Source organism: Sorex fumeus, unplaced genomic scaffold, assembly GCF_029834395.1.
Source record: "Sorex fumeus unplaced genomic scaffold, SorFum_2.1 ptg000128l, whole genome shotgun sequence".
Taxonomy (NCBI): Eukaryota; Metazoa; Chordata; class Mammalia; order Eulipotyphla; family Soricidae; genus Sorex; species Sorex fumeus.
Genome location: NW_026606185.1, coordinates 37,878,002 through 37,900,298, shown reverse-complemented (window position 1 = coordinate 37,900,298; position 22,297 = coordinate 37,878,002). Strand labels below are relative to the sequence as shown.

The 22,297-nt window shown below is 42.1% G+C and overlaps 1 protein-coding gene across 2 annotated transcripts in view; it reads right to left on the bottom strand.

The window, feature by feature from the left end:
* MAPRE2 (microtubule associated protein RP/EB family member 2) overlaps window positions 1-22,297 on the bottom strand; it is a 140,575-nt gene that overhangs the window by 71,671 nt on the left and 46,607 nt on the right. The window lies entirely within an intron of this gene.

The window sequence follows — 22,297 nt, the reverse complement described above, 5'->3', positions numbered from 1 at the left end:
ACTGATACTAGAAAGCTACCACGTCTGTTCCAAGGGGCTCTAGCAAACTTCCAGCTCTCCATACCACTTTATGATGAGTCCCTGCAAGCAGCAGCCCTTTCAGTCTGCTCATCTTGGGGAGGGAGTTCCCCAGCATCTAGCTGCTCAGGCTAAACTACGATCACTCTCGTCTCCTCTCTCTGCCTCTTCACTCTTCAATCAGTCAGCAAACGCTGCAGGCTCCATTTACCTTGAAAACCATTTCAGGGCTGGAGCTATATAGCACAGTGGGTGGGGCATTTGCCTTGCACATGGCCGATCCGGGTTTGTTTCCCAGCATCCCATATGGTCCCCTGAGCACCACCACGAGTAATTCCTGAGTGCAGACATCCTAGCCCTTACCATCTGAGCTCAACACTGCAACCACAACAACTGCTGGTAGTTCAAAGCCCTCCATGGCTGCTTGGTTGTCTTAGGACAAAATCCAAGCACTCACTGAGCTTCACAGGCCTCATTATGTTCTTCTCCTGACATCACCTTCTATGCCCCTCCTCACTTCACTCCACGGTGACCAGTCTCCTGGCTATGTCTTGACCTCCCTCACTATAAGGCCTCTGCACTTCTGATGCTGAGGCCAGGGATGTTTCTCGGGCAGTTGAGAGGCTCACTCCCTCCCCACTCAATGCCACCTCACGAGGAGGTCTTCTTATCTTTTCATTCTTTTTTTTTTTCTTTCTAGACATAAGCTCTATGGGAGCAGGGAGTTTGCATTTTCTTTTCTGTATATTCTCTGGTACATAGTCATTGCAGACGAGGCTTTCAATAAAGATGCTGAATGCAGAAAAGTGTTATACAGATTTTGCATATAAAGTAGGCAAGGCAGTAACATTTTTCATCAACTTAGGAGGAAATCCACTTTGGAAATACATTACGCATTTATTCCATTAGGGGGGGAAAACAAAAACAAAACCCTCACAGGATATTCTTTATCCCTGAAAGCTTTGTACAAAGACTTGGAAGAAAAAAATATTATTAAAAAGTATCTGGAAAACAAGTACTGCTTAACTGCCTAAGTCTTCTCTTTAGCTCTGAAAATGGAAAACGTGGTTTATTTTCATTAACTCCTTCTTAACCATTCCAAGACATTTATTACTCCCTTAATTTCAAACTGGAGTAGCGTATGTTGGCCACAAGTAACAGAAAAGATTTTCTGCTTGCTTAAAATTTTTGATACCTAAGATCAGAGAGGCTTAAGGTGCTTGCTGTACATGAGGCTAACCCTGGTTTGACTCCTGGCACCACATACTGCTGCCTGATCCCAACCAGAAGTAATCCCTAAGCACAGAGTCAGGCTAAATGAACCCTGAGCACTGCCGGGCATGGCCCCCAAGAACACAAAATTTAATGAAAAAAAAAAAGGTTATCTATATAGTTCAATGCAACTGGCTTCTTTGTAAAACATTTTTAAGAGCAGTTCTAGGTCTAGCAGTGAAAAACTGAGTGGAAGGTCAGTTTTCCTATATACTCTATTTTCTCCACATACCAACAATTTCACCCACTATCAACATCCTGCATCAGCTAGTACACTTGTTCCAACTGATGACCCAACATAAATGTATTACCACCCAGATTCCATATGCATACAAAAGAACACAATAATGAATCAATCAAGTTTACTTGACTTCAACAATCACCAATACTTGGCCAGTCTTGTTTCATTATATTCTCATCAATATTCCCTTCCCTGAATCCCACCCTCTGTCCTCCAAATCAGATTACTTTGAAGTAAATGCCAAGTATCACATCATTTCACCTTTAAGTATTTCAGCACGTGTAAAAAAAAATAGAAAACCATCAATGACAGCATTATCACATCTAAAAATAGTTTCTGAACAACAGGGTCTTATAATTGCTTCCATTTGCTTGGATATCAATTCAAGTAAAGCTAAAACATTGAGATTTTTTTTCCTAAGTCAAATCTTTTCCTTTTACCTATGGGTTCCATTTCTGTCTCTATTTTATACCTTGCATTTTTTCCAAAAAAACTGCTATTAAAGGAATTGAGTTATTTTCTAAGAATTTCTACAATCTGGGTTTGCCTGCTTCCCCCCACTGGTGTGTGTGTGAATAGCCCTCTGTCTCTTGTATTTCTTTAAACTGAAATTTGACCCAGGAGCTTTATCTGATTCAAGTTCTAAGTAAGGACACTGGGGACAGGGCAAGAATACTCCATGCAATGTTCTAATTTCTATCAGGAAGCACATAATGTCTGATTGACTCTGGTGATACTGTTAGCCACTCACAGTGTTTGCCTAGATCCAGCAATTAATCACTACTTAAATACCGATAAGACATGGATGAGATTACTCAAGCTATCTTCTGAGTTCCAAAGATCACGAGTCCAAAGGACAAAGAGTATGTGTCCAAGGACAAGTCTGAATCGTCTCTGACTATGGCCTTGCTTTCTGGCACAACAAAAAGAAAGTGCAACACACTTCTTCCAATTTTTCAGATTGCTCTCTTCCTTAAATTTAAGACCAGTCATTTCCCCAAGGGCTCCTTATTCTACTAGGGGCAAATGATATTTAGAAATATCCGAAATTTTAAACATAACTATTGTCATTGTCACAGTCACTGTCCTCCCATTGTTCATCGATTTGCTCAAGCGGGTCCAGTAATGTCACCATTGTGAGATTTGTCCTTACTGTGTTTGGTATATCGAATACATCACGGGTAGCTTGCCAGGCTTTGCTGTGCAGGCGAGATACTTTCGGTAGCTTGCTGGGCTCTCTGAGAGGGGCAGAGAAATCCAACCTGGGTGGGTCCGGTTGCTGCGTGCATGGCAAATGCCCTACAGCTGTGCTATCACTCCAGCCCAAACATAACTATCACTGTCACTGTCCTCCTGTTGTTCATCGATTTGCTCGAGCGGGCCCAGTAATGTCTCCATCGTGAGACTTGTTACTGTGTTTGGCATAGGAGGGAGATACTCTGGGTAGCTTGCCGGGCTCTCCGAGAGGGGCGGAGAAATTGAACCCGGCTCAGCCGGATGTGCGCAAGGCAAACGCCCGCAAGGCAAACACTCTCGAGGAGGCAAACGCCCTACAAGTATGCTATCACAAACATAACTATAAAGAAGAAAAATGTAATTTTACAATTATCTATGTAGTTATAAAAATGTCTATTTGGTTCCTATTCAGTTCTGAAGCAATCCAAATATGTTTTCTACTCAAAGTTTTAAATGAAATTTTAATTCACTGCTACTAAAAAAGCCCATCCATCTCCAGGAGTACCTTCAAGTCTAAATCTTCCTGAAGATCTACAAAAATTCATGAGTACTGGATTCTTAGACACTGTGATGTCAGTTCCTTCCTTTCTAAATCATTAGTAAAGATGTTTGTTTTATTTGGGGGGGTCATACCTGGTGATGCTCAAGACTGTATTCTTGGCTTTGCATTCAAATCACTCCTGGTGTGCTCAGAGAATCAAATGGGGTGCTGGGGATAGAACCAGGGTCAGCCAAGTGCAAGGCAAGTGCCCGACTTAAAGTTTTGATTTACTGACTGAACTGTTTTCTTTAGGCTTAGTTATTAAACAATAAACCATTTGTTTTTAATACATTGTCATCGTAATACTTAATGTACGTAACATTTAATATGAGTTATGTACATTACATAAAACATAAAGAGTAAATACCAAGAATTCAAATTTTAAATATTTTGAATGGTTTGATGTCATTTTCATATTCCGATGTCACTTTTGGCAGTTTCCATCCTTTTCTAATGGTTTCATTTTCTGACCAGTTTTTGGCATCACCAGGCCATGCACTGGCAGAATATGTACCATCCGCTTCCAAAATTGTGCTGGATGGCACCAAACCAAACTGGAAGTTTTTGCTCCAGATGATTTTAAAAATAACACTAAACACAAAACAAAAAATACAGTCAAATTTGTATTTTGGAGAAGTAACCAGTCTCCGTTCCCCATGTTTTTCTCAAATATTCTTTTTTAATATATTTATTTCTATGTTTTATTTTTATATTTTATAAAAACTATACTTATTTCCATATTTACATATTCTAATATTTAATAAAAATATATATTTGGCTTTTTGGGTCACACCCAGTGATGCTCAGGAGTCTCCCCAGAGTCAGGAATATCTCCTGGTAGTGTTTGGGGAACCATATAGGATGCCGGGATAGAATTGGGGTCAGCCGTATGCAAGGCAAATGCCCTTCACCTACACAATTGCTCTGGCCCATATACTAAAAGAAATGCATATGAAAAGGAAAGGTAGAGAGTTGTGCTAACTTTTGAAAAACAGTCCATGAGAACTAGGACAGCATTTGTTGCAATTTCTGTCCAGGAATCACACTTTGTTCCACGTTTTTGTAACGATAACACTGACCAAGGACAATCCTTTAATATCTAAATGCTCATTCAGCTTACAAAGGCAAGTAAAGAAAAACACTCTTGGCTTCAAGGAGCTCATTAAGATAACCAGGTAACCAATGAAATAGTATCTGATTTCTGCCTTAGGAAAACTCCAATGAGTTAGTTCTGGACTTAGAACTCTAACCTCTACCCTATTTCCCTCTTAAACCCAGGCCCCAGCCACCAAGTGCCTTTTTTTTTCCCCTGAGGGGCTATGGGGTTGGACATATTCAGCTATGCTCAGGGTTTACTCCTGAGTCTGCAAATCCAAGGATCACTCCTGGTGGGCTCAGGGACCCTACAGGTGCTGGGGATCAAGCCTGCATCTGCTGTACGCCGGAAAAGAGTTCTACCTGCTGTACTCAGGCCCCATGAGATGCTTATTAAGAATCACACAGTTTGAAAAGTGGGACTGAACGGCCGCTATCGCAGCCACGCAACATCATTTAATTCTTGAACCCAGCTGTAGAAAGCAAATCATTTCACAATGCTTTTTCAGCATGGCTGATTTGGGGGGGGGTAAAGTCTAAATAATAATGGTGCAACTTTTATCGAAACAATGAAGCTAGTCAAAGTAGATAAAGTGTTAACTAGAATTCATCTGCCCCTCAGGCATTGGAGGGGGGGTGGGGGTGGGGGTTTATTGGGGTTCGTCGTGGTGAAAAATAAGTATTGGTAAAGGGAAATGTGATTTATACTTGCATGACTGAGACGTAAACCTGAAAGCTTTGTAACTTTTCCCACAGCGATTCAATAAAAAAAAAAAAACCCCAAGGGGGGGAAAAAAAAGAATAAAGGTGAATCAATAAAGGTTAGGATTACTGCCTTCCTTACTTTCTAAAATACAGTGATAAATAGATTTCCAAACCTACTTCTAATTAATAGCAATGAAATCAATATACTTAATTTCCTTTTTACTATCCATGCGGATGAGAACTATTTGAATTGTGTGGGGCCACACCCAGAAGCCTGTGAGATGAGGCGGGGAGCAGACGGTGGCAGTGGGGAGCACTGGCTTCGATTCAGGGCCTTGTTCAAAGAAGCCAGGTGCTCCACCACTTGAGAGACTGCCCCGTTCTTGCTCTGGAATATTCTTCTCTTCTATCTTCCTTCTCCCAAATCCCCAAGATTCTCCAAAACTTAATTTACCAGGTGGCTGTCCTTGGCCCCCTTTGTCATTTGTTTCCCACCCAAATGCACAGCACTTTCTAACTTCGAAGCCTTTTTTCCTCCCGAAATTTTTTTTTTAATTGAATCACTCTGAGGTAGACCGTTACAAAGCTGTTCATGATCAGGTTTCAATCATAGTGTTCCAATACCCATCCCTCCACCAGTGTACATTTTCATCACCAGTGTTCCCAGTTTTCCTCCATCACCCTCACCCCACTCCCAGCCTGCATCTATGGCAGGCACTCTCTCTCTCTCTCTCTCTCTCTCTCTCTCTCTCTCTCTCTCTCTCTCTCTTTCTGTCTCTCTCTCTTTCTCTCTTCTTTTGGGCATTATGGTCTGCAATGCAGATACTGTATATATCCTTTTACCTACTTTCAATACTCAGTTCTTGTCCAGCATGATCAATGATCATTTCCAACTATTATTGTCATACTGATCTCTCCTCTGTCTTACCTACCCTCCGCCCCACACACACTTGTGATAGATTTCAACCAGTAACCAGTCCTCCTAGCCCTTGTTTTCCCTGGATTTGGATATTAGTCTTCTAGTGTGTGTGTGTGTGTGTGTGTGTGTGTGTGTGTGTGCGCGCACGCGCACACACGCACACGCATGTACACACATGTATATGCCACAAATGAATGCAGTCATTCTGTATCTGTCCCTCTTTTTCTGACTCATTTCATTCATCATGATACTCTCCAAGTTCATCCATTTATAAGCAAATTTCATGGCTTCATTTTTTTCCCTAACTGCTCCATAGTATTCCACTGTTTAGATGCACCAAGGTTCTCAGAAGCCTTCTGATGCAGGCCCGAGATTCCCTTCCGACGCTCCCAGGTCAGGAGCTGGCTGAGTGCTCTGCCATCAACTCTCCTCCCAATTCCTGCCAGTCCCCCTTGTTCTACAGGTGCAGCTTCAGGAGATTCCGGCCTAAAGTATCCAAGTGACTGACTAACTAGTTCTGAAAAGAAACTACATTTTATCCATATGTTAAACTCTGGGCTGGTGTAAGAGCATTTAATAACGCTTGCTCATCTACGGATTACTAAAATCCTAAAATTCCATTAAGTTGCAAATCTAATATGCTAAGATTTCATTAAGATTTCTATAGTGCGAAGGTGAAAAGATCCGCCCTTGCCAACTCTTCACAAATGTATGACCATACAGGAATGCAAGAATTATAAGTGATTTTATGCTCCCTTTCTCATCCTTGAGAGAATCCGGTCAGAAAACATGGCAGGAATTACGTTCTTCCCCTTACAAGTATGGGTTCCTATTTTTTTGGAAGGTAGGAATGAAAACTATTCAGAATGTCAATTCTGGTTTAATTTACTGAGTTACTTCCAGAGACTCAATTAAAAAAAAAAAAACAGAAGGCTCGTGAAGGGTCAAGTTATACCAAATGCAGTGAAGAGCCCAATATGCAATGCCGAGTTTAGTCTCCTGTTTGCACCTTCAGAATCTCCTTTACAGGGAAATAACAGTTTATTCTTAGATGACCTGCCATCTGGCCCTGGGATATAAGCATTTCTCCCTGTGCCATTCTTGCAAAGAAAAGGAAGTGAAAGCTCTCTCCCCTAGCGAGCAGCTTTCCACCAGATTCTTAACCATAGAAAAACTGGTAAATACAACTGAAGGCAGTTGATGAAAGTAACTGCCAACTCCCTACAGTGCAGTCTTTGGTTAACATTTTTTGTTTGTTTCGATTTTATCTTGCTTTTTGGTTTTGGAGCCACACCCAACAGGGCAACCCCCGCTCCAGGGTTGCTCCTGGAGGAACTCGGGGCCATCTGCAGTGCTAGGGATCAATCCAGGATTACTAGCATGTGAGGCAAGCACTTTACCCTGTATTTTCTCTCCAGCCCATGGATCACCATATTTTATTTTATTTTATTTATTTTTTTGGATCACCATATTTTAATATGCCACAGAAATATTATCTTAAAAATGAATTTGCTTTCATTATCTCTCCATAAAAAAATAATGACAAACCGCAGTATATCCTGTTTTCATCCAAGTTTCAATGACTGCTTTTCTGGGTGGCTGATGATACATGTCTATTTGCAAAGAGGGTAAGGAAAAGCAGAGGGAACCAAAACGCTCTTCATTGCTCCAGAAGGCAACGGAGCTTCTGGCTTCTCTGTGGATTGTGCTGGTTACTACACCCAATTTAAGGAAAAGGAAGGCTCGGCTGACAGCCAACATGCTTGTTTTGTTTCCTGTCATCTTAGAGTGAGCCTTCAGCGGGGGTGCAGGGGAGAGGTGCGGCAAAGTGTGTGCTTTGCAGCCCTTACTCAGCCACACCTACCAGACACTGCACTTCTTTCTGCTTACTGAAACAAAAGGAACTGTGGGTGACTGACCCCGAAGAAAAGGCTTGGCAAGTTCTGAACTGCGGAACTGAAACTGAATTCGACTCCCTTACTAGTGGTGGACCCAACACCAATTGTAAAATAGTCTACAATTCTATCCACAAAGAAATCTGGCAAGGTTTGTGAATGATTCCAGGGGAATGTCTGTTCAAAATTTGACAAATAAAATATCACAACTAAGCTAAGCGTTTTGTGTGGCCTTTAACTGAAATTATTTCTTACATAATTAATTTTGTCTCTTGGCCCCACCCTAAGCCGTACAAGTAGATCAGAGTCACATTTGTGTGGGGGAGGGCTCTTTTTCCTCATATTTTGATCATGCCTTTTGAAGGAAAAGGGGAACAACCCCCCTCCCCACCACCCCCAGGTGTCCCGGGGTCCTGGCTCTAGAGTTGTTTAAGGTGTGTTGGGATAAGAAGAAGGGAGAATTGGAAAATTAATTTTGGGAATGTAGCATGTGGAACCTATTTTGATTTTGATTCTTTTTTTTTTTTTCACAACTAACGTCTGAGTTTGCCAGGCTTCCCAAGTTTAGACACAACCATCTGCAGAAGAACAGCCCCTCAGTAAGTAGTTGATTACTGTCTGCTACTCGGCAAGGAGGCCCCATTTGGCTTAGATTTACTCCAAACCCATTTTGAAGCTGAGCTGTTCAAGGCCTCCTGACTAGAGTTACCTTCTTTATGTCAGTCCCTAAAGGAGTCCATTTACAACCAGGAACTTGACAATTGATATAAAATTCAATATAAAATGAAAATTGAACTCACTCCTTACCAGTGCACTCTGTTCACACATTTTGCACTTCTGACAACTCTACCCATATTTATAGCTATCTTCCTTCTATTTTCAACATGTTTCCTCATTACTGTAAGAAATAATCAACGTGCCCCCCCACACCCACAAAATAAATACATGTGATCCATTCTTCACCCAGTTTTATATAAATGAAAACAAAGAACAGATTGGAAAAGAAATACTAAGAATACTAGGGGTTATTTCTCTTGTTCTGGGGCACCTAAGAATGTCTGAGTCTTACATAATCCATAACCCAAGCCATTTCTTAAATAATGTTGAACAATACCAATATATGACTGAAGGCCCGTGGCCCACTGAGGTAAGAGTTTCTGTTTAAATGCCTCAGACGTTATTGTTGGTCTCCATCTATTTGGGGAGATAGAAGCCTCCCTGCCACAGGACTCCCCTCTTTACCAATCACTCAACTGTTTAAGCCAAGGCTGGGGACACCCAGCTCTCAGTCTGCAGAGTTAACTCTGCTTCGACCTACGAAGGTCGAGCTTGACCTCAAGACTGACCTGCTCCTAAGTCAACAGGTAAAGGGAATTTATCCAATTATTTCAATTATGGAAGTTATTATTCAAAACACATTTATAAGTGTGGCTTTTCACTTACATATTCAATCTACAAAGGGGTGAGGACCTATTTTTCTGCCAAGGGTCACTTGGATATCTGTAATAACGTCATCTGCAGGCCACAGAGAGTAGATAGGCCCAGAAGTGGATGGGAAGCATATGTGCCTGTCTCGTCATGTTCCAGGGCCAGGCCATGGGATTTCACAGGCCCGTGGGATGGTTATTCCTCATCCCTGATCGAACAAAAGCAGTTATTTTGCAAATAGTTCTAAGTAGACATAAATATTAAGTTTGAAAAGATTTAGACAACCATTGAGGGATTTCCTTCTTTTATAAATAAGTGGTATCCTTTCTAAAAAGTTTTCTATATTTTTAAAAGGAAAAAAAAAACCCAAAACATGTATTCAGACCGACAAATCAACTATGGAGCCAAAGGGAGCCCCTATGGTGGTTCTGCTTTCAAGTGTTATCAGCCTGAGGGGATGAAGATGACCATGAAGAGGGGGGATGTCCACAGCGGACATTCACTGAAATGGGGGTTTTCCACTGAGCAGCCTGTCACACCGCCAACAGATTGGGCCCACGTGCCTTCTTGCCTGCTCCCTCCTAACAAAGGCTGATGGGAAACCTCCAGAACAATGACCTGGGCATCCTCAGGGAATGACCAATGAATGTGTGCCCTGAACCAGAAACATCGCTGCCTTTCAGCTGGGCCAGATCCATTCTCTACAATCAGTCAGTTGGGCAAGGAGGAGGGTGGAAGATTTCACCAAGGAGAGACAATCTCCAGATCACTCTTGATTCATTACTTTCACTTCACGTGTGACCTCAGATGTGGGGCAAGGACAAAGTGTGCGTTGGACGAGGGATGGGGTGAGTGAAGCAGGAATGAGTCCAAGTCCAAAGAGGGTATCTCCGAAAGACAAACTCTGACCGGCTGCAATCTCCCTGGAGACACATTCCAGTGCATTGTGTTTCCTCTGACACTGGGTACTGGAGCTTCCCTTGACCATGTGGAAAAAGTGAGGCAGAGCTTTTAGATGGTAGTGGGGATTTCAGAGGTCATGTATTGTATTATTGTGTAATAACACACTTAGGCTGCAGTGGGCTCAAGGGCATCTGTTTATTTTTACAGGGCTGGAAGGTGGATGCAAGACAATGACTCCCCCGGCAGAGGCAGCGAGTGGAAGGACCTTGTAGGGCAGCAGATTTCAGCCAAGGACCATGTAGAAGCATCAGGCAGCATCACAGTTATAGAACATTCATATCTGGCTTAAGACACAGAGGCTATTTTTTTCCCCCTCCACGTTAGGCCACTCACAAAGAAAAGAAGTGAAGAAAACCAGCGGAAGGAACTTTCAGATTAAGTGGCTTGGGAGAACACTGGAAAACCCCTGACTTTCAGCAGAGCATAGCTTGCCTGCTAATTCCAGGCTTTTCTAGACAGCCTCTCACTGCAATGAGTAACTGTCTTTTGTTATTGTTCAGTGCATTCATAATAATGCTCTTAAAAATGGGCACAAGTGTTATTCAGATTGACAATTAGTAGTTCTACTTCTGGTGAATAGTTATTTCCACTTATCCAGAGAGAAGAACCAGAAAAAATAATGTTCTTCCAGGTCCATGCCTTGTACAAATAATTGGTACTTTAAAGAAAAAGGCCAGAGAGATAGCTCAAAAGACTGGGGTGCATGCTCTGTATGTATGAGGCACAGGTTCAAGTCCCACCACAGCATGGTCCCCTGTGTTATAATGGGAGCAACCTCTGAGCACTGAAGTTGGAGTAACCCTAGACTGACCCCCAAATTAAACAGAGTAAAAGCTCATTCTTGCCATATTACCAAGTATTACAAATACTTTTTTTTTTTAGAGTTGAACATAGCTTAAACACATAGTTCCTCCAACCATTTACACAAGGAGTTTCTAGAGCTAGTACTGAAAATCAACCTCTATTTTGCTCTGATGGTGACGGTGCTCAAGGTCCAGGGCTTTCATCCGATAGTGACTTCTATTTTAACAACCCCCCTCAGCCGACATTATTCCCTATGTGGCTCCTTAGCTCTGTTACCCACAATACTAGTAAATGTATTGTGGGTAACAGAGACTCAAAATAGCATAGATAGGTTTTGGCTATTTTTAAGCTAAGAAATAACAAGCCCACAGTAATGGTCCTGCAGTAACTTGGAAACTCGGCTTTTATCCTAGGTACGAAAAAAAATTTGGAATTCTAGAAAAACATTCTTTGTGACATTCATGAAGTTCAATGATAAGAATGAACCACCACTGCATATAATAGAAGAGAAAAAAAACTAAGCGCGCTCTCTCTCTCTCTCTCTCTCTCTCTCTCACACACACACACACACACACACACACACACACACACACACACACACACAAAACCCTCCCCCCCAGCCCCAAATAGGCATATGTTTCTTCATATGGTCCCAAATACAGCTGATTCTAGTTGATGATATTTGCCTAAATGTCCATCTGTTTCAAACAGTGGGTGGCTTGGTCCATGTTCTGAAAATAATTCCAGTGACCCAGAGCTCATTCCCATGCCACAGGGCCTGGCTGTTCTCCTTGGGGCACCAACTCTGCTCAGTGCCCCATTTCCTGACCACTCCCACCCCAGCTTGGCTCCTAATGCAGTCACCCACTTCTGACCATATGCCTTCTGTTTACTTTCCCAGCCTGCCTTGGCCTTGTTCCCCCTCACCCTGACCTTTGCTCTCTCCCATGATCCCAAGTCCTTTCTAGGTTCCAAGGCTCCTCCACCCATCAGGACTCATCGTCAGCCTTTCTGTGCCCGTCTGCTGCCCCCACTGTGGGTGGCATACTTGGCTATGAATCTGCCTCGCCTAAAACTGGGTGTGTAAGATCTACCAGAAGGGCGTGTGGCAATTAGGCAAAGTCTAATTGGGGTGAGCCAATTTTGTGGGAACGGTTTCCCTTTTGCTGGTTCTGAGCTCCCCTGTACTGTTGGCGGGCTGGGTCTTCCTCTGATACTGAGCATGAAAAGTCTGTCTTCCCTAAACCTTCACGTTATAAAACAAGTATGACGGCTTGAAGGCTAATCTTTTGGGATAATTTGGGCTCGAGACTTTCTGCAGAGGAAGAGGTTCTTCTCAGTCTGTGGCATCACGGGCTGCCGCTCGTGCATGGGATTTGGTACAAATGTCCATGTCTTGGCAAACTTTCACCGGCCGCCCTATGAACCAGTTTCTTGCAGTTACTCCCACACCACAGTCTTTCCCGCAGGATATCCTCACAAGACTTCATTACTGTGGGTGTTTACTGTCTGTTGACTCACTCCTGTCGTCAGAATGTAAGCCCTATGAAGGCAGAAACTTAATAGGATGTGTTCTGTTTACAATGGTCACTACAGCCTGGTATATAAGGGGTGTACAATAAATAAATGCTGAATGAATGCAAGTGTAGGAGAACTTGGAGAAGAAGAAGGAATTCACAGGCTGTCTGAAATCACGCCATATAAACAGTTGACTTTCCCAGTGTGTGACTATGTGACAATGGTTAGGAGCAGATTAGTTAGAGACGAGCTGTTGAGAGGATTCCTATGTCTCAAAAGGAAGACGCAGTAGAGAAAGTCTTCATATTTCTCACATGAATCAATGAAGGAGCTCAAGAACTGCCCTGCAGGTCCATGAGAACACGGGCCTAAGACCAGAAGCATCCTTAGCTTCCGTGGGCTAAGACACATTGCCCACGTGTGGGCCTCATCTGCAGGGTTCCTATTTCTTCACAGAAGTAGGCCATTAACAGCTACGTTCTCATTCATTCAGTCTTCACAACACTAGGTGACAGTTTCTTTTAAACCATTACATGGGAAAAGAAACGGAGATGCATGAAGTGGAGGAGTGTATTCAAAGACTCTTGCTTGCAAACATGTCCTTTTCTGCTTATACTTAATTATGTCATGAGAGGTAAGTGGTAAGTAAAAGGAACTCCAAAGGAAGATACAAATGCGGTTTTCCATGAAAATATTTTTCTTCTCTTAGTGCCACCAAGGCCTTGTCTTACAGTTTTACTTTAACAAGATGATGTTTTGCCTTGTACTTCCCTAAAGAAGGGCCTAAAATATAGTGACTTGGGTGACTAGTTACTTCATTTATTGCAGGAAATTATTTTGGCATCAATAACCTTCCAGCCGTAACATGCAAGCCTTGCTAATATTTTAGGAATCACCATATTTTATATTTCTACTTAATATGTCACTGTCACTGTCCTCCTGTTGTTCATCGATTTGCTCGAGCGGGCCCAGTAACGTCTCTATTGTGACAATTGTTACTGTGTTTGGCATATCAAATACATAACGGGTAGCTTGCCAGGCTTTGCCGTGCGGGCGAGATACTCTCGGTAGCTTGCAGGGCTCTCCAAGAGGGGCAGAGCTGCGTGCAAGGCAAACGCCCTACCCGCTGTGCTATCACTCCAGCCCACTTAATATGTATTTTATTTTATTATTATTATTTTTTTGCTTTTTGGGTCATGTCCGGCGATGCACAGGGGTTACTCCTGGCTCTGCACTCAGGAATTATCCCTGGTGGTGCTCATGGAACCATATGGGATGCTGGGAATCGAACCCGGGTTGGCCCGTGAATGGCAAACACCCTACCCGCTGTGCTATTGCTCCAGCCCCATTAATACATACTTGATTAATACGAATTTTAGACTGAAGTTTCTCAACATGTTTTTTGGAACAGCTTAGCCAAAATGGACAGAGGCTACATGCATTATTATTATTTTTTTAACAGTAAAATAGGATCTCAGACTGGTATCTTGACTATGTACTTAGAAAAATCTTTTTCTTTTTTTTTTGCTTTTTTTGGGGGGGTCACACCCGGCGTTGCTCAGGGGTTACTCCTGGCTTTGTACTCAGGAATCACTCCTGGCGGTGCTTGGAGGACCATATGGGATGCTGGGAATCGAACCCGGGTCAGCTGTATGCAAGGCAAATGCCATACCCACTGTGCTATTGCTCCAGCCCCAAGAAATCTATTTTTATTAAATCAGTCTCTTGGTATTGCCTTCTTAGAAATTGGTACACATCCAGAAGTCTGTATTTACATTATGGTAAAATTCACTTTTAAACTCATGAGAACATTTTGAAATGGAAATGGAAAATGAAGTGACCAATAAAATTAAGCCTAGCAGGGTGAAGGAAACACAGACCAGTACTAAAACACATTCTAGTGAAAGACTCCTAAGGGATAATGTTCGTTCATACCCCGCTCCCCTGCCTTCCTCGTGCCTACTTACTTCTCTTAATTCTTTCCACAGAACCAAAACAGCGAAGTTCAACTTGGCAAACACTGCAGCACTAACCTTCTTAACTGTGACCTTTAGCTAATACGGTAGGGAACAGCTTCCCCAGTCGCAGCGAAACTCCTGGGAATTAGACACAAGACGATTGGACTTGATGAGGACGAGTAAGTGGAAAATACACCACTCTACTAAGATCAGCAATTGTCCCCCAAATCAGCACAGCTTTGGGAAAGCCTTCGAAGCTAAAAGCACTATTTCACCCCCAGTTCCCTGGCCATCACCCCCCAAATTTCATGGGGGCCTGAGACTGGGCCTCCCCACCATCCAACCAATCCATACCCCAGTCAGAATTCATCTTTCTTTCCCCTTCCCTACTTTCTAGCTGATCATTTGGGCAACTAGATTCCAAAGATTCTAAGAGTAAAACACCAACCCTTTCTTCCTTGAATAGGAAATAAAAAGAGTTGGGTTTGGTTTTGGAGCCACACCCGGCTGTGCTCAGTGCTTACTCCTGGCTCTGTGCTCATTAATTCTTGGTGGAAAAAGGGAGGCCCACTGTGGTGCCAGGGATCAAACCCAGGAAGCTGCAGGCAAGACAAGTGCTTTAACCCCTGGAATTCTCTCTCCAGCCATAGAAAAGGTTTTTTAAAATACAAATAACAAACTGTTCTTTTATTTGCTGGAATGAAAACTGAAGGAACAACAAAGTATCACGTTAGAAGTACCAAGCATTCTGAAAAAAATTAGTTTACACACACAAACATTTAATTTGAAGAAACTCTATGCTCTCTTTATATATTGTCTTGTCACAGGTCAAAGATATGCCTAGAGTCTACAAATAACACTATAATTTTCAATGGGAAGTACTTATACTGAGCATATGACTAAAAGTCAAACAAAAATTGGGCCACATTCAAACAGAACAAGTTACTGGGGCCAGAGAGATATTATAGTGAGTAGGGTATTTGCACACACACATAGGCATTGAACCTAGGACACACCCAGGTTCGATTCCTGGCACTCCTTATATGGCCCCCTAAGCATGGAAGGAATGATCCCTGAGCACAGAGCTAAGAGTAAGCTCTGAGCACTGCTAGGTGTGGCTCAAAAAACAAAGCAACAACAACAAAACAGGTATAGACGAAATAAAACACAACTGAGGGGCAGACAAAGAAGACCTATGGGGGAAAGAGCAGCACAGAATTTTCTTGATTTGAAGCCCAACAGGATGAAGGAAATGCAGGCCAATAATAAAACACAGTCCAGTGAAGGACTCCAAAAGGATAATATTCATCCCTCCATTTCTGACCCTTACAGCCCTGTGGAATGAGGACATACAGAATTGAAAAAATGGTGCAACTTAACAAATGGGACTGAGAGAGGTCTCTACACAACTTAAAGTGTTTGTTAAAGTTGGGATACTTAAAGTTTGTACAGCAACAATCTATGAATGAGCATTTAGAGATAATTCAAGGGAAAAGAAATTACTTTTAAAGCCTTATAAACTAATATAAACTATAAACTATTAAATGATGAGAGGTCATTTAAACTATTAAAAGCACTGAGCCTTCACCCACAAAACTGAGCCAAGTAACTTGACAGTGGCTCCTGGGCTTGGGAGACAGGAGGAGGAGGAATAGGAGGAGAAGAATGAGGAGTAGAAGGAAGGAGGAAGTAGGAGGAAGAGGAGAAGAAGGAGGAGGAGGAGAGGAGGAGGAAAAGAGAAGGAAGACGAGAAAGAGGAGGAGAAGGGGGAAGAGGAGGAGCACAAGCAGATGCACTTAAATTTAGAGTACATATGTGAAGAAAATTACCCAGGAATTCAGTCCACTTGAGTGGGTGAAATTTGGTTAAGTGTTTCCCCATCATGTACCGTTTCTAGGATTCTAAGATTAATTTGATTTAGAGGCTTCAAAACTTAAAATAAAAAAAAATTGAGGGGGGGTGGTGTGGTGCATACATCAGGTCAACCTGTACCCAAGGAGCAAGTGCATCAGCAGCCTGATGGTGCCTTCATGCTTCCTGATACCCCCAAACTGCCACTGTGCCTCTGGCTAGACCCCAATAACTCAAGACCAAGTTCCCTGAGAAGTTAAATGGCCAAAAGTTAGGTATGTGGGAGTCACACCCACAAACCACCTCTGGCTCAGCTATACAAGCTCATTTATTGCCCTTGCTTTGGAGACCCATAAATAAATATCAAAAGAGATTAGAAGCTGCAGTTAATCTCAGGCTTGAGCAAGGCCGAACAGATCATGGTAAATCGGAGAGAGGTGGGTTGGCCTGGTGGCCAGTCCAAGCAGAGTCCCTGGAAGCCACTTGCTCCCACAATCCAAAATCGCTGCCATGCCACTGGCCGGATTCCACCATCTCAGAAAAAAATCTGCTGAACATTTGAATATGCAGGTTTTTGTGACCGAAATCTCTAGGCTTTCTTGGAGATGGGATGGGTTACCTTCCCTCACTTTTCTATACTCCTGGAAGCACTGGCAGTCACCCCTAAGAACCAACTCCAGCACCACCATGTAAGCTCTTCTATCGGCCTTGCTTCAGCAACCTGGAGTAAATCTTGAAAGAGATCAAAAGCTGCAGTTAATCTCAGACCCATGTAAGGCTGAACAAGCCAGGGTAAACTGGAGGAGGGCAGGTTAGCCTGGTGCCCACACAAGCAGAGCCCTGGCAGCCGCTTGCTCCCATAATCCAAAATCACTGCCATGCCCCTGACTGACTCCACTGTCCAAGGATGGACCTTACTGAGATATTAACCTGTTGAAAATTTCAATCTGTGGGTTTTGTGACTGAAATCTCCCGGCTTTCTAGCAGTTGGAATGGGCTACCTTCCCCCACTTTCCTATACTCCTGGAAGCACTGGCAGTCAACCCCACAAACCTACTCCAGCGCCACCACATAAACTCTTCTACTGGCCTTGCTTTAGAGACCCATAAATAAATCTCAAAACAGATGAAAAGCCACAGCTAATCTTGGACTATGTAAGGCTGAACATACTGAGGTAAGTCAAAAAAGTGCCTGGTGTCCACCCAAACAGAGCCCCTGGCAGCCGCTTACGCCCACAATACAAAATCGCTGCCATGCCCCTGGCCAGACTCCACCTTCTCAGGACAAACCTTATCAAGACATAATTTGTCGAAAGTTTGGGTATGCAGGTTTTGTGATTGAAATTTCTAGGCATTCTTGGAGATGGGATAGGCTACTTCTCCCCATTTTTCTATATTCCTGGAAGCACCAGCAGTCACCCCCAAAAATCAACTCTGGTGCCACCATGTAAGCTCTTTCACTGGCCATGCTCCAGAGACCCACAAATAAATCTCAAAAGGAGATCAAAAGCTGTGGTTAATCTTGGACTTGTGTAAGGCTGAACAGAATAAGGTAAATCAGAGAGGGGAGGGTTAGCCTGGTGCCTGCCCAAACAGAGGTCCCAGCAGTCTCTTGCTTTCACAATCCAAAACTGCCGCCATGTCAGACTCCAACATCTCAGGATAGACCTGAGACCGAGAAATAACCTGCTGAAAATCTGATTATGCGGGTTTTGTGACTGAAATCTCCAGACTTTCTTGGGGGTCAGAATGGGCTACCTCCCCCCACCTCCCTGTACTTTTGGAAGACTCCGCAGTCATGTCCATCCCCCAAAGCTGTTACCATTTAAAAAACTACTCCAGTCTTACCTTCCCTCTAAAAATACTGAATGCCCTGAACAAACATCATGACCTCTTAGTACCTGTATTGCAAACCATAATGCACAAAAGGAAGAACAAGAAAGAAGAAAAGTGCCTGCCATAGAGGGAGACTGGGGGTTGGGGGGTGGGGTTTGGGGGGAGGGTGGGAAGGAAACAGCGGACATTTGTGGTGGGAAATGTACACTGGTAGAGGGATGGGTGTTGGATCATTGTATGACTGAGACCCAATCATGATCAGCTTTTAAATGGTCTAACTCACAGATATTCAATAAATTTTTTTTCAAAAAATGCAATGTGGAGTTCATGCCTGCTTCAGTCAGTTTAATTAGTGATTGAATAATCACTAATTAAAGTAGTAGCAGTACTCCTACACCTTAAACATTTTTTTAAAAAAAGATTTAAATTCAGCACTTAAGTACAATTCTAACTTTTTTATGGTTTTTAGATATAATGATCTGAGATTATACTGGCTACCCTGAGGTCTTGAAAATCTAGTTTACATTATTTCAGTTTCAGTTCCTGTATAAGCCCAATAACTATTACCATAATTTTTTTACCATAAATTTTTGAGTCATTACATAAATTCATATGTGTGTGACAAAGAACTAATTCTGATTTTAAATCAAGGTTAAAATACCTCATAATTATTTGATGAGGCAATGAAAGATTCAAAGTAGGATATTAGGGGAAAAGACACTATTTTCTAAAAGTAGATGTTAAAGCACAGTCTTTTCTAATTTTAAAAAACAAAGTACATTTTCAATATAGCAAGTAAATAAAAAACAACATTAAAGACCTCTTTTGTCTTATTTTTATTTTTGGGTTTTGGCTCACATCTGGCTCAGGACTTACCCTTGGCTCTGTGCTCAGGATCACTTCTGGCAGTGCTCTGGGGACCATATACATATATCTGGGGGTCAAACCGGGGAGGTGTGTTCAAGGTAAATCCTGAGCCCCTGAACTATCTCTTCTGCCCATAAAGCCCTTTTGGCATGGGTGAAGGAGGACGTGTGCATGTTTGTAGATGAACTGTATGTACATAATTTAAAATGCATAGAGACCAGGATGTGGTTTGGGGATAGAGAGCGTGTCTTGCATATGTGAGGTCCTGGGTTCAACCCCTTGCACATTCAAAGATGACTTTTAAAAAAAGAATAGGGGAAAAGAAGAAAAAGCAGAAACACTTGACTTCCCTTCCTTTTTAAAAATGAATTTTTATATTCATATACAGGGTTGAAAAGTATTTCCCAGGACTAACATCCACATGATACCTTGGAGTGTGATATTAGGAAGGGTCTGTGTAGATGTAATTGGATAATCTGAGGTCACATTATATTATGGCAATAAATCTACTGGCTGTTATGTTTTAATATGGAGACACAGAAAAAGGAAAAGGTCCTGTGATAAGAGAGGCTGGAGATACGTAGCTTATAGTACATGTCAAGGAATGTGTGGAGTTACTAGGAGTACTAAGAAGCAAGAATACTCTTCCAGAACCTTCAATGGACCTACTGCACAGCCTACACCTTCATTTTGGACTTTCATCCTCCACAACTGCAAGAGAATACATTTCAATTCTCCTGGCAAGCGGTAATTTTTTGTAGCAGCTCCAGGAAAACAAATAAAATCCACATACATTTTTTGCACAGATCAGCAAGCTTCTGTTAAGACACCATGAACTTTTGGGGTTATCTTCTTTATGTGATATTTGCAGTCTATTTTCTTATGTAGGTGTACTACATAAATTTCATAAATTTATGTTAGCAGATTTAACTGTAAGAATTTTAGTGTGGTTATTTCCTCTTGGTTTTAGTTCATTGTTATTTTAAGACGACAGAACTGGTAGCCTCTCACATGCTAAAAACGCACAAATCTTTGTTGGTGCACATAAAAAGACATGAGCATTTTTTCCATGTCCTCATTCTTCAGGTGCTTTTTTTGGGGGGAGGTGGGGTGATTTGGTTGTTTACTAGTTAGAGTGCTTTAAAGCCTTAAAGACATCATGGGTTCTGGGCTCCCTTGTTAACAGGAAAGAAAACAAGCAATCTACTATGAAAAAAAAAAAAAGGCATGTCCTTGGACATCGTAAACTTCAGGGAATCACAGGATGTCCTGTCTAATGGTATTTGGCTTCCTTTCATGGAACAACTTCAATTAAAGCAAAAAGAACACTCTCAACTGATACTTGAGTAGCTGTGTCCTGTCCGGTCCCAGCCAGAACACAGACAACCATCACCTCTGAGTTAGAGACAGAACAAGTGCTATTACCATCACAGAAGCAGCTTGAAATGTGGCCTAAAGGCTCTGCAATAGAAAGAATAAATGACAGGGGCTGGAGGGATAGTGCAGTGTTTGTAAGGCATTTGTGTTGCACACAGCTGACCCAGGTTTGATCCCTGGTACCCCACAGGGCCCCCTGAGTTTGTCAAGAATGATCCCAAGTACAGAGCCACAAGGAAGCCCTGAGCCTACCAGGTGTGACCCAAAATCCAGAAATAAACAAATAAATAAATAAATGAGAATAAATGATAGATGAAATTAAGTTGCACACAGAAAAATCTACTAGCATGTCTGTGGCATTTGTGAAACTGTAAGTGACATATTTTATTCTATCTTTGGATTTTGAAACATATGTGGTTAAAGTGTTGGCTTACTTGGAAGATTCTGGAAGCCAAGCATCCCCATCTTCTCGCACATCACAAAGTCCTACAGTAGAGACTTTCAGGTAAACTTAAGACCTCCCTGGGTTTCCACTTCCCAATTTCTAAATTCTACTTGAGGAAATTTCTCCTCAGGGATTTAGAGATGCACAGAGTTCATGAACAAAACCAGACCGAATTAGATAGAACAGAAACTCAGTGAGGTAGAGTTGAGGGATCTTAGGATTCAGAACATAAAAATTAGGAAGAGTATTGAAGTTTTTAATTATCCTGGACAAAAGTTTGCATGCATAAAAATGGTTCTTTGCTACATTTGAGGAAGAAAATATTACTACGCACATTTTCTTCTTAAATTTAATAGTAAGTTTGACTGAGTGTTAAGTGGATACTTAGTACAAAGACTACAAAATTATAGGCTTCTTCCCCACAGAATTAAGAGCAGCTCATATTTATCCAGATGCCAAAGACGATCTAGTTCCTAAATTTAACTCTTTCTTTTGAAACTTTTTAAGTGGATTTTCATTGTGTGTGTGTGTGTGTGTATGTGTGTGTGTGTGTGTGTGTGTGTGTTTCCCCTGAGATAAAAACAATGATGGCTATTTTTGCAGTCTATTTTAAGAGCATCATTTAATAGTACTTAGTGAGAGCTGGACCTAATTTCCAGAGAAGGCGCTGTGGACAGCAATCAGGTAGAAGCACCTATTCTTTTACTTGATGGGTTAATAATGAGGTTAAGGACAAGATTCATAACCATTAAAAAATGAATTCACAGGCCAAGGAAATACACAGGGGTTTGATGCCTACCCTCCAGAGCATCAGCAGGTGTGGCCCTGGAGAACCCTGAGCAGCCCTGGGGCAGCCCTGTTCCTTCCTAACATTCAGGACCACGAGGGACACGGGCTGCTTGGGCCCCTAGCACTTAACTGTCAGCATTGTAGAACGAATATTGCTGGGAATGGCCCTGGGCACTTGGGACCACCCAAATCAGTTAAGACTATAATATTCAGAGTAGTTCTATATAATTCTTTTATAATAGTTAAGATAAATTATCTATTTTTTGAAAGACAGGCAGAAGATTTGAACACATATTTCACTTATGCTGAGTGAAGCAGTCAGAAAGAAAGCAAGATACAGGCTGATCTCTCATAGGTGGGACTTAAAGACACATAGCAAGGTAGCAACAAAGGGCCATAGCAGCAGCATGGGAGAACTTGGAAGACGGACGGGGTACACTGGTAATGTGTGTGGTGTTGGAATTGTGTGCATGAGAAACCGTCACCAACAGCATTGTAAATCAAAATCACAGAATACTAATTTAAAAAATTTTTAAATTT